Raw genomic sequence first — 12,152 nt, forward strand, 5'->3', positions numbered from 1 at the left:
TTCTTATTTACAATGACGGCCTACCAAAAGGCAAAAGACTTCCTGCGGGGATGGGGGCAGGGATTAAAAATAGATATTTTTTAATTAAATAGCATATAAATATAGGACAAAACACACACACATGTATCTTGGAGAGGTTCACCGCCTGGTGGCCTGGTGCAGTTGCAACAACCTGGAACTCAACACAGTCAAAACCGTAGAGATGGTGGTTGACTTCGAGATTGATGGCTCCGCCATCAGCACGGCCAAGTCATTCAAATTCCTGAGGACCATCATCTCCCACAAACTCAAGTGGGAGGACAACATCACAGCAGTGACCAAGAAGGCTCGACAGAGGATGTACTATCTGCGCCAGCTGAGGAATCTCAAACTCAAACTGATTCGGTTCTACACGTCCATCACTGTCTGGTTTGGGTCCTGGCAAACTGCAGTGCATTGTCCAGTCAATGGAGAAGGTCATCGGCTGTCACCTGCCCACCATCAAGGACCTGCACGCCTCCAGTGCAAGGAAGCGTGCAGGTAAGATCATCGCCAACCCTGCCCATCCTGGACACCCCATGTTTTCAAAACTCTGCTCTGGCAGATGATTTAGGTCAATCATGACCAAAACTTCCCGCCACCTCAATTGGGCTGATTACTGAAACTTGTCATCAATGAGCTCAAATACTAATCTACTCTACTGCATTTGGACTATGTACACCTCCGCACAACAATGTATATGCACTGCAGTGGGGGCTGGTGGAGGGAGCTATAGGAGGACATGCTCATTGGAATGGCTAGACTGGAATAAATGGAACGGAGTCAAATGTGGTTTCCATATGTTTGATACCGTTCCATTTATTCCATTCCAGCTATTAAAATGAGCCTGTCCTCCTATTGCTCCTCCCACCAGCCTCCACTGATGCGCTGTATATATTTGCCATGGCAGCATCCCTCCCTCTGCATCTATAGATATTTCTCCTCTGTAAATTGTACTGTATATTCCCACTGCAATCAGCCTAAACTCCAGAGTTATGTTTAGTGTTCCAATATTGTATATTCTGTATGATGTTTTTGTGGACTTGTGTCTGTATTCTATTTGTATATTGCCTATTATTTTCTGGAATCTATCCATTTAGAGGTTACGGAAGGTGTAAAAAATCTCCCGCTTGTTATTTTCTGTATTCCCTACGCCCAAGGCTATAAATTCCTACCGCCAGCGGGCGAATGGAGTTTGCCGTTCAAGACGTGATTTGCATCTCTGGCTGGTAGCCCCGACTCATAGGACCGCTATAAGCCCTTGGCAGTCCACTTTTGCATCTCTGGCATTTAGCCTCCAGTCAGAAGACAGCTATAAGCAAGACATCTAGCCATGAGTTAATTTGAAAGCCAATACCAAAGAATTTCTCTGATCTCAAATTCGGCCTGCCACCTTCCAGTTACCTACTGCCAGGCAGAAGATGTAAGCTGTTTTTGTTGTTCCTATCAATACTTTACATTTGTTGTGATTTAAATTTGTAAATGTTTTTGTCAATTTGAAAACACAATACAAACACACATGTGGACATAATGCATTTACAATCATTGAGGATGACCCAAAAGAAGTGATAGAACTACACCTAATAATTTATAGTTGAAATAGATTTATGCCTCAAAATAGCATACATTTTGCCATTGATTTAATGTAGGCTACTACAGTTGAAGTCGGAAGTTTACATAGACCTTAGCCAAATACATTTAAACTCAGTTTTTCACAATTTCTGACATTTAATCCTAGTAAAAATTCCCTGTCTTTCTTAGGCAGTTAGGATCACCACTTTATTTTAAGTATGTGAAATATCAGAATAATAGTAGAGAGAATGATTTATTTCAGGTTTTATTTCTTTCATCACATTCCAAGCGGGTCAGAAGTTCACATACACTCAATTAGTATTTGGTAGCATTGCCTTTAAATTGTTTAACTTGGGTCAAATGTGTCAGGTAGCCTTCCACAAGCTTCCCACATGTTGGGTGAATTTTAGCCCATTCCTCCTGAAAGAGCTGGTGTAACTGAGTCAGGTTTGTAGGCCTCCTTGCTTGCACATGCTTTTTCAGTTCTGCCCACAAATGTTCTATGGGATTGAGGTCAGGGCTTTGTGATGGCCACTCCAATACCTTGACTTTGTTGTCCTTAAGCCGTTTTCCCACAACTTTGGAAGTATGCCTGGGGTCATTGTCCATTTGGAAGACCCATTTGCGACCAAGCTTTAACTTCCTGACTGATGCCTTGAGATGTTGCTTCACTATATCCACATAATTTTCCTCCCTCGTGAAGCCATCTATTTTGTGAAGTGCACCAGTCCCTCCTGCAGCAAAGCACCCCCACAACATGATGCTGCCACCCCCATGCTTCACGGTTGGGATGGTGTTCTTCAACTTGCAAGCGTCCCCCTTTTTCCTCCAAACATAACGATGTTTGGAGGAAAATGTCGATATAGGACTTGTTTTACTGTGGATATAGATATTTTTGTACCTGTTTCCTCCAGCATCTTCACAAGGTCCTTTGCTGTTGTTCTGGGATTGATTTGCACTTTTCACACCAAAGTATGCTCATCTCTAGGAGACAGAATGCGTCTCCTTCCTGAGTGGTATGACGGCTGCGTGGTCCCATGGTGTTTATACGTGCGTACTATTGTTTGTACAGATGAACGTGGTACCTTCAGGCATTTGGAAATTGCTCCCAAGAGTGAACCAGACTTGTGAAGGTCTACACATATCTGAGGTCCTGGCTGATTTCTTTTGATTTTCCCATGATGTCAAGCAAAGAGGCACTGAGTTTGAAGGTAGGCCTTGAAATACATCCACAGGTACACCTTAAATTGACTCAAATTATGTCAGTTAGTCTATCAGAAGCTTCTAAAGCCATGACATACTTTTCTGGAATTTTCCAAGCTGTTTAAAGGCACAGTAAACTTAGTGTATGTAAACTTCTGACCCACTGGAATTGTGATACAGTGAATTATAAGTGACATAATCTGTCTGTAAACAATTGTTGGAAAAATGACTTGTGTCATGCACAAAGTAGATGTGCTAACCGACTTGCCAAACCTATAGTTTGTTAACTAAAAATGTGTGGTGGTTGAAAAACGAGTTTTAATGACTCCAACCTAAGTGTAAGTAAACATCCGACTTCAACTGTATATACAGTGCCTTGCGAAAGTATTCGGCCCCCTTGAACTTTTCAACCTTTTGCCACATTTCAGGCTTCAAACATAAAGATATAAAACTATCATTTTCTGTGAAGAATCAACAACAAGTGGGACACAATCATGAAGTGGAACGAAATTTATTGGATATTTCAAACTTTTTTAACAAATAAAAAACTGAAAAATTGGGCGTGCAAAATTATTCAGCCCCCTTAAGTTAATACTTTGTAGCGCCACCTTTTGCTGCGATTACAGCTGTAAGTCACTTGGGGTATGTCTCTATCAGTTTTGCACATCGAGAGACTGAAATTTTTGCCCATTCCTCCTTGCAAAACAGCTCGAGCTCAGTGAGGTTGGATGGAGAGCGTTTGTGAACAGCAGTTTTCAGTTCTTTCCACAGATTCTCGATTGGATTCAGGTCTGGACTTTGACTTGGCCATTCTACACCTGGATATGTTTATTTGTGAACCATTCCATTGTAGATTTTGCTTTATGTTTTGGATCATTGTCTTGTTGGAAGACAAATCTCCGTCCCAGTCTTAGGTCTTTTGCAGACTCCATCAGGTTTTCTTCCAGAATGGTCCTGTATTTGGCTCCATCCATCTTCCCATCAATTTTAACCATCTTCCCTGCCCCTGCTGAAGAAAAGCAGGCCTTAACCATGATGCTGCCACCACCATGTTTGACAGTGGGGATGGTGTGTTCAGGGTGATGAGCTGTGTTGCTTTTACGCCAAACATAAAGTTTTGCATTGTTGCCAAAAAGTTCGATTTTGGTTTCATCTGACCAGAGCACCTTCTTCCACATGTTTGGTGTGTCTCCCAGGTGGCTAGTGGCAAACTTTAAACGACACTTTTTATGGATATCTTTAAGAAATGGCTTTCTTCTTGCCGCTCTTCCATAAAGGCCAGATTTGTGCAATATACGACTGATTGTTGTCCTATGGACAGAGTCTCCCACCTCAGCTGTAGATCTCTGCAGTTCATCCAGAGTGATCATGGGCCTCTTGGCTGCATCTCTGATCAGTCTTCTCCTTGTATGAGCTGAAAGTTTAGAGGGACGGCCGGGTCTTCGTGGATTTGCAGTGGTCTGATACTCCTTCCATTTCAATATTATCGCTTGCACAGTGCTCCTTGGGATGTTTAAAGCTTGGGAAATCTTTTTGTATCCAAATCCGGCTTTAAACTTCTCCACAACAGTATTCCGGACCTGCCTGGTGTGTTCCTTGTTCTTCATGATGCTCTCTGCGCTTTAAACGGACCTCTGAGACTATCACAGAGCAGGTGCATTTATACGGAGACTTGATTACACACAGGTGGATTCTATTTATCATCATTAGTCATTTAGGTCAACATTGGATCATTCAGAGATCCTCACTGAACTTCTGGAGAGAGTTTGCTGCACTGAAAGTAAAGGGGCTGAATAATTTTGCATGGCCAATTTTTCAGTTTTTTATTTGTTAAAAAAGTTTGAAATATCCAATAAATTTCGTTCCACTTCATAATTGTGTCCCACTTGTTGTTGATTCTTCACAAAAAATTACAGTTTTATATCTTTATGTTTGAAGCCTGAAATGTGGCAAAAGGTCGAAAAGTTCAAGGGGGCCGAATACTTTCACAAGGCACTGTATTTGACGCAATACAAACTGTTCCTTTCTAGCAATAAATGTCACTCCCAAAACCGCCTCACCCACTTGAAGAAAAGGGTTGATCACTACGTGCCATAGGTGACAGCACCTCTTAAACCGCACAGAAGAAGCCGAAAAGCCTCAACAGGAAGTTCTTTATTACCATCCTCCATTGAGTTTTGAAATCTGTCTTTGATACTTGATAGCTAATATCCAGTAGCTTTTGGTAAATAACATTTCACAAGCTTTTGGAACTAAATAACTTTTTAATTGTTTATATTTATCACTGCCGAAAGTTTGGAAATACCGAAAAATAATATGCTTGTGGCACCCATGGAGCACCAATTCGCTAACCTGAATTTTGAATCATGCATAAAGTGGATCATTTGTGGGAGACAACAGACCTCATTAGCTATCTAACGTAAACTGACTCACTTTTGTACATCGCCTTGGTCCGTACAATTTACCTTATTTTAGCGCCCCAAAAACGTAATACTTCCAGATCAACTGTAATGTCAATACCATTGTAAAGCACAATTTATCCCCTTTCCAACAAAATCAATGATATGAGCTCCACGCTGCCCGTTTCTGCATAATTCAACAAGGCAATGAGCTCCGTCGGGTCTTTTTAAAAATGGCGGGTGGGGAAGCGAAACTATTGCGTGATAGTGAGAAGGACAGTTGTCGTGTGGGAAAACTGCTTTTTTTCACTCTATGTCCAACTTATCACCTTATCGCCTCTAAAATGTAAATAAAACACTATAAAGAGTTTATATAATGTGTCATTACATACCTATTTGAAGGTTTGTGTCGAATTTGAATCGGGTTTTAGGGCGGAGCTAAAGTGATCTTCAAAAGTAAACACCGGCTTGAAAGTCATGATCGCATGCAGTGATGACACAAAAAATGACTAGGTATCCCCCCCATACCCCCGTCACTGTCCATTTCTTGTTTTTAAACGATGAGAGAAGTGCTACACCTGGTGGAGAGAGATTGTAAGACAGAAATAGTTGCTTTATGCGTGCTGTACGTTACGGCATGACACGTCATGATGTAACGGAGGGTCCGTTTTTTCAACTTTTCTCCAATACTATAGAGCCATTACCATGTCGATCAACGCTTTGAATAGAAACGTAGTTCACACCCCAGATTTTGAAGTCAACACAGACCCATTAGTTTTCTTTGTAGCCTCGTTTGAATGTCACGGTTGCGCACATTTGTACGGAATGGGGTGAGTTTACGTTAGCTAGTTGTTTTTTATTTTTAAAACCAATGCGTTTGAAAATGTTTCTCGTTTCTAGTCCTCATCTGTTCATGCACCAGATTGGAATGCAAAGTTTGTTTGCTCAAGTAAGTAATATTACTGCGTTCCTTCATTTGTGAGTAGTTTTATTGTGTAATGTTAACATCAACAAGGACAATAATGCAAGCTAGCGAGCCTAGATAGCTAGTTAACATTACTTTGCTAGCTTGCTAACTTTAGCTAGCTAGCTAAATAGAAACATGAACTTAACCGTTGCTAACTAGCTAAATGATGATTGTGTCCTTGCTAGCCACATTACTTAGCTAGCTTGCTAACATTTGATGGTTTTCTAATTATCAAAATTCACTAACATTATATGTAACTATATTCACAGGAGAAAAAGCCCCTTTAGTCATGTAGCTAGCTAATCTGGTGTGTCTTTCCATTAGGGCAATGGCCAGCCTCAGCATCGTATTCACCACAGCACCATGTGGATGTGATAGTCATGGAGGTATGTATGGTTACATTCACTTAGCCCGGATGAGACTCTGCCTCTCTGTTCTTTCTTGTACAGTATTTAATTCATTTCAATGTAACGTTATTTTTTTCAAACAGGGCCAGGAGTGAGACACTCCATCGGTGCCAAGTTTGGGCCGCAGACATGAAGGTAAGAACATAACTGTTACCAACTTAAATGTAAATACTTATTGGAAATATCTGCCATCTGTCTTTAGACCAGGCCTGGGCAAAGGCCGGCTCCAGAGCCCTCAAATTAAAAGCCCAATGAATACTCGCCTTTGTGTAATGATTTAACTCCCACCGCTTGTGCGACATTTATATTGAAGGCACGTATAAATAACAACTGCACACGGACAGACAGTGACTGCCAGGCTGACACACACGTCACAGTAACAAATTGTAGCTAGTTAGACATTTTCTCAAATGTGTTTTTCAAAGATTTCAAAGAAAAGGAAAATAGACAATGAATGTAGGGTGTTCCAACAAGAGTGGACATTGAAATATTGTTTTATTGAGGTATCAGGGAAAGCTGTGTGCTTTGTGCAAAGAGTGCATCGCTGTCTTGAAAGACTACAACTTGTCCCGACACTTCCAGACGAAGCATGCAGAGAACTATAGGAATATGTCTTCTGAGCAGAGGGCAAGTACATCAAAATAGTTGCTTTCTCAGTTGCAAAAGCAGCAAGGACTTTTCACAAAACTGCATTCAGAAAACGTCGGAATTGCGAGAGCTAGCTATGTACTGTCCCACAAAATTGCTAAACATAGCAAGCCATTCGCTGAGGGCGAAATCATTAAAGAATGTTTAATTGACTCTGCAGCAATACTTTGCCCCAACAAGAAAGAACTGTTTGAAAATGTTTCCCTGTCAAGACGAACAGTGACATGGCGTGTTGAGGACATCACAGAGAATATGGAACAACAGTTGAAAAGTAAGGTAAAGGATTTCACCTATTTCTCATTGGCCCTGGATGACAGCAGTGATGCATGTGACACGGCACAGTTGTTGATAGGCATAACCCCAGACTTTTAAATTACAGAGGAGCTTGCTACAGTGCAGTCAATGAAGAGCACAACCACAGGGAAAGAATTATTGGAGGAGGTTAAAAGTGTGTGGCAAAGCTGGGACTAAGTTTTGAAAAGTTATCCAGTGTGACCGCTGATCCAGTGTGACCAAACTTGACAGGAAAAATGTTGGCCTTTTGAAAAGGATACAAGATCAAGTAGCTGAGCTGAACCCAGATCAGAAAATGATTTTCCTGCATTACATTATTCATCAGGAGGTGCTCTGTAAATGTGTTCTGAAAATGAGCGATGTTGTGGATACAGTCACTAAAATGGTAGACTTCATAAGAGCAAAATCTTTAAATCACAGGCAGTTTATCTCATTGTTGGAAGAGACGGAGTCGGGTCATGCAGATCTCCCCTACCACACAAACATGAGATGGCTGAGTTTGGGGAAGGCGTTTCAAAGGGTGTGGGACCTGAAGTCGGAGATTGCTGAGTTTTTGCAAATGAAAGGAAAATATGTGGATTTCCCTCAACTGCAAGATAAAGAATGGTTGGCTGATTTTGCCTTCACCGCGTACATCATGGCCCTCATGAATAAACTGAATTCCAAACTACAAGGGAAGGGCTTTTTTGCACATCAGACGTACAGCCTTGTCAAAGCCTTCAAGGGAAAATGACTCCTCCTGACCCGCCAAGTAGAAGCCAACAATCTCACCCATCTTCCAACACTACTAGTCTGTTTGTTCCCTATCAGATGACCAGCGGAAGAAGTATACATTGCTGCTCCGTTCTTTGAACGGTGAGTTTTCTCATCGTTTTGAGGATTTCAAAGTGTTGGAAAATGACATGCTGTTGGTTTCCTCTCCTTTCACCTTTAATGTGGATAACGCTCCCACTGACCTGCAACTTGAGCTTATCGATCTTCAGTCTGATGCAGTAATTTAAAACATTGTCACTGACCAGGTTCTATGCATCTCTCAATGAACTAAACATTCCAAAGATTACGAGTCATGTTCAGAAGATCTTTGGGTCAACCTATGTATGTGAACAGACATTTTCAGTGATGAATATAACAAGTCAAAGCACAGATCATCTCTTACTGACTCTCACCACTCTGCCATCCTGCGCATAGCGACGTCAGAAACTATACCGGACTTCACTGCTCTAGTCAATGCCCATCAGAGACTTCACTCCTCACACTGATTGAGTAGTTTAAATGTAATGTTAAGCTCTCTCTTTCTTGTGTTTTTGTGTATACCCTTAACAAGAGTGGTGCTGAATGCACAGTGTACCTTTTCCTCCGTGTAGTTCGTTGCATGTTTAATAATGAAAATACCTACCAAAAGGAGAACATGGATGTGGTTTATTTCTGTGCATGTTAAAAAAGTAAAATAAGTAGCATATCTGGACATGATTTACAGTAGATATCTGTCAACACAGTCATACACATGATGTATAGTCCTGTAATACGATTCTGGCCCGCGATGGCAAAAATATATTCTAATGTGGCCCTCCTTGGAGAATAATTGCCCAGGCCTGCTTTAGACTGTCACAATAAATGTATATAAAATATAGGGGGTGGGGAGGCAAATATGTTAACATAGTGTATGATTTCTAATACCTCTCTTGCATTTTGTAGCTTAGGTTCTAGCTGTAATGGGTGCCAAGGACCTGAAGTCGACAGTGTGGCAGATGCTACCTTGCATTCTGTCAAACCGTCTCGCCATCGCCATAACCTGGATTGTGCAGGGGATAAGGCCTGTGTCGAATGATAAGGCCTGTGTCGAATGTGTTTCGTTTTGTTTTCTGTACTTTTTAAGTAAAACAATAGTCTCTACGACACTTCAGGAGAGTCATCAAGAAGGTAACCCAGTAGGATGAATAGGATGTTAAAAGTGACACAGCAAAATAACTAAATATTGGTCAACATTTTTTGTAGTGGAGTTTTTTTTATATATCTCCTAGATATAGGATAGACACTTCAAAAACGTATTCCTTATTATTTATTTTTTGACTGTCTGTTTTGCCATTTTTGAAAGTGTTATTCAATGTGTTTCTATGGGCTATAGCAGTAAAGAACAAATGTAATATTTTATCAAATCATTTTTGTATATATTTTTTATACCGACAGGGGTTCTAAAATTCTACATAAAATAGCTAAATAATCCATGGTATGACCATCTTAAAACATTTCCATATGTTAGCTTAGTAAATATCGCGAACACAGGGCATAGACTTACACAGTTTTTTAATGCAGCAGCAAACATTGTCACTGATTCTCCCTCTTCCTGGTTTCTTCTGTGAAACCTAAACCTTTCAGAAATAACTAGTGGTTTTGGTGAAAAATGTCCTTTTTAGTATTTCCACAATATCCTCATATAGTGCCTTCGGAAAGTATACAGTCCCCTTGACTTTTTCAACATTTTTCTACATTACAACCTTATTTTAAAATAGATTTAATACTTTTTTTCAGCAATCTACACACAATACCTCAAAATGACAAAGCGAAAACAGGTTTTTAGAAATGTGTGCAAATGCATTAAAAATAAAAAAGTATTCAGACCCTTTGCAATGAGACTTGAACTAGAGCTCAGGTGCATCCTGTTTCCATTGATCATCCTTGAGATGTTTCTACAACTTGATCCACCTGTGGTAAATTCAATTGATTGGACATGATTTGGAAGGGCGCACACCTGTCTATACAAGGTCCCACAGTTGACAGTGCATGTCAGCGCAAAAATCAAGCCATGAGGTCGAATGAATTGTCCGTAGAGCTCCGAGACAGGATTGTGTCGAGGCACAGATCTGGGGAAGGGTACCAAAACATTTCTGCAGCATTAAAGGTCTCCAAGAACACAGGGGCTTCCATCATTCTTAACTGAAAGAGGTTTGGAACCACCAAGACTCTTCCTAGAGCTGGCCGCCTGGCCAAACTGAGCAATCGGGGGAGAAAGGCCTTGGTCTGGGAGGTGACCAAGAACCCCCGATGGTCACTCTGACAGAGCTCAAGAGTCCCTCTGTGGAGATGGGAGAACCTTCCAGAAGGACAACCATCTCTGCAGCACTCCTTTAATCAGGCCTTTATGGTAGAGTGGCCAGTCTTAACTAAAAGGCACATGACAACCCACTTGGAGTTTGCCAAAAGGTACCTAAAGACCCTCAGACCTGATGAAACTCTTTGGCCTGAATGCCAAGCTTCAGGTCTGGAGGAAACCTGACACCATACCTACGTTGAAGCATGGTGGTGGCAGCATCATGCTGTGGGGATGTTTTTGAGCGGAGCAAAGTACAGAGAGATCCTTGATGAAAACCTGCTCCAGAGTGGTCAGGACCTCGGACTGGGGAGAAGGTTCACCTTCCATCAGGACAACGACCCTAAGCACACAGCCAAGACAATGCAGGAGTGGCTTCGGGACAAGTCTCTGAATGTCCTTGAGTGGCCCAGCCAGAGCCCGGACTTGAACCCGATCAAACATCTCTGGAGAGACCTGAAAATAGCTGTGCAGCAACGCTCCCTATCCAACCTGACAGAGCTTGAGAGGATCTGCAGAGAAAAATGGGAGGAACTCCCCAAATACCGGTGTGCCAAGCTTGTAACGTCATACCCTAGACGACTCAATGCTGTAATCACTGCCAAAGAGTTTTCAACAAAGTACTGATTAAAGGGTCATAATACTTATGTAAATGATATATTTCAGTTTTTATTGTTAGTAAATTAGTAAACATTTCTTTGGCCCCATTGCACTTAAAAAATGTAGGCACCGTTTTGTTTTCATTAATGTCATTTGCAAGAACAAAATATTAAATCCGTTCTGTATTTGAGCTCTTCCATATTATTTTGTCTTTCCAAAGTTTAGAATCCCTGGCCAACTCTAAGCTAAGAACTTTTTCAACTTCTCACTTTATTCTTAATGTGCACCAATGGCGCCGGGAGCACCGGGAAACTTCCCCGTGGCCTGATGGTCGTTTTGGCCTGCGGTGAATAGTCAATTTGACCAGCAATAATCTAGCAAGCAGGAATGATCCATGCATCAGATGCGACTCACTCACTCGCTGCAGTGTGCCCGTGCGAGGGCGCTCCACGACGCACATAGCAACCGTCTACCTGCCTCTCTACAGATTACATTTTAGACAAGTCGCACGGCGAAATGGACAGTGAAAAGAGGAAAGGTGGAGCAGAGAGTGAGAGAATATAAAAGAGAAAGGCCATTGCCACAGACGCTGCAAAATAAGCGACATGTTCGCCAGTAAGGGACCAGGTCAGTGAAAAACACTAGCTAAATCACACACTGACACACACACACACAGGACACCCAGCATGGCTGGCTAAGTAGCCTAGCTAATAATAGTGACACAACGGCCGGTAGGCTAAACAGTTTGCACGTCTTACGTCTTCGTGGCAGAATTATATCATAGCAATGAGTGCAACATAGCGATCATAATATGACATTGAAGGCAGTATGTTTCAACTAGTAAAAAATAGTAAACCTAGACTATGGACTTGCCAGCATTTGGTCATGACTCATGCCACATAAGCTAGGGAAAGTGCACATACACTGTACAGCGAAACAGGCTTCAGTAACGTAAC

At 41.6% G+C, this 12,152-nt stretch overlaps 1 protein-coding gene and 1 pseudogene across 1 annotated transcript in view; both read left to right on the top strand.

Moving 5' to 3' along the window:
* Positions 1-12,152, top strand: part of myo10 (myosin X) — a 303,162-nt gene that overhangs the window by 107,773 nt on the left and 183,237 nt on the right. The gene's annotated exons all lie outside the window — the stretch shown is intronic.
* Positions 203-11,822, top strand: LOC145860300 (general transcription factor II-I repeat domain-containing protein 2A-like; annotated as a pseudogene).

This window comes from Salmo salar, chromosome 14, assembly GCF_965601325.2.
Source record: "Salmo salar chromosome 14, fSalSal1, whole genome shotgun sequence".
NCBI classification, from domain to species: Eukaryota; Metazoa; Chordata; class Actinopteri; order Salmoniformes; family Salmonidae; genus Salmo; species Salmo salar.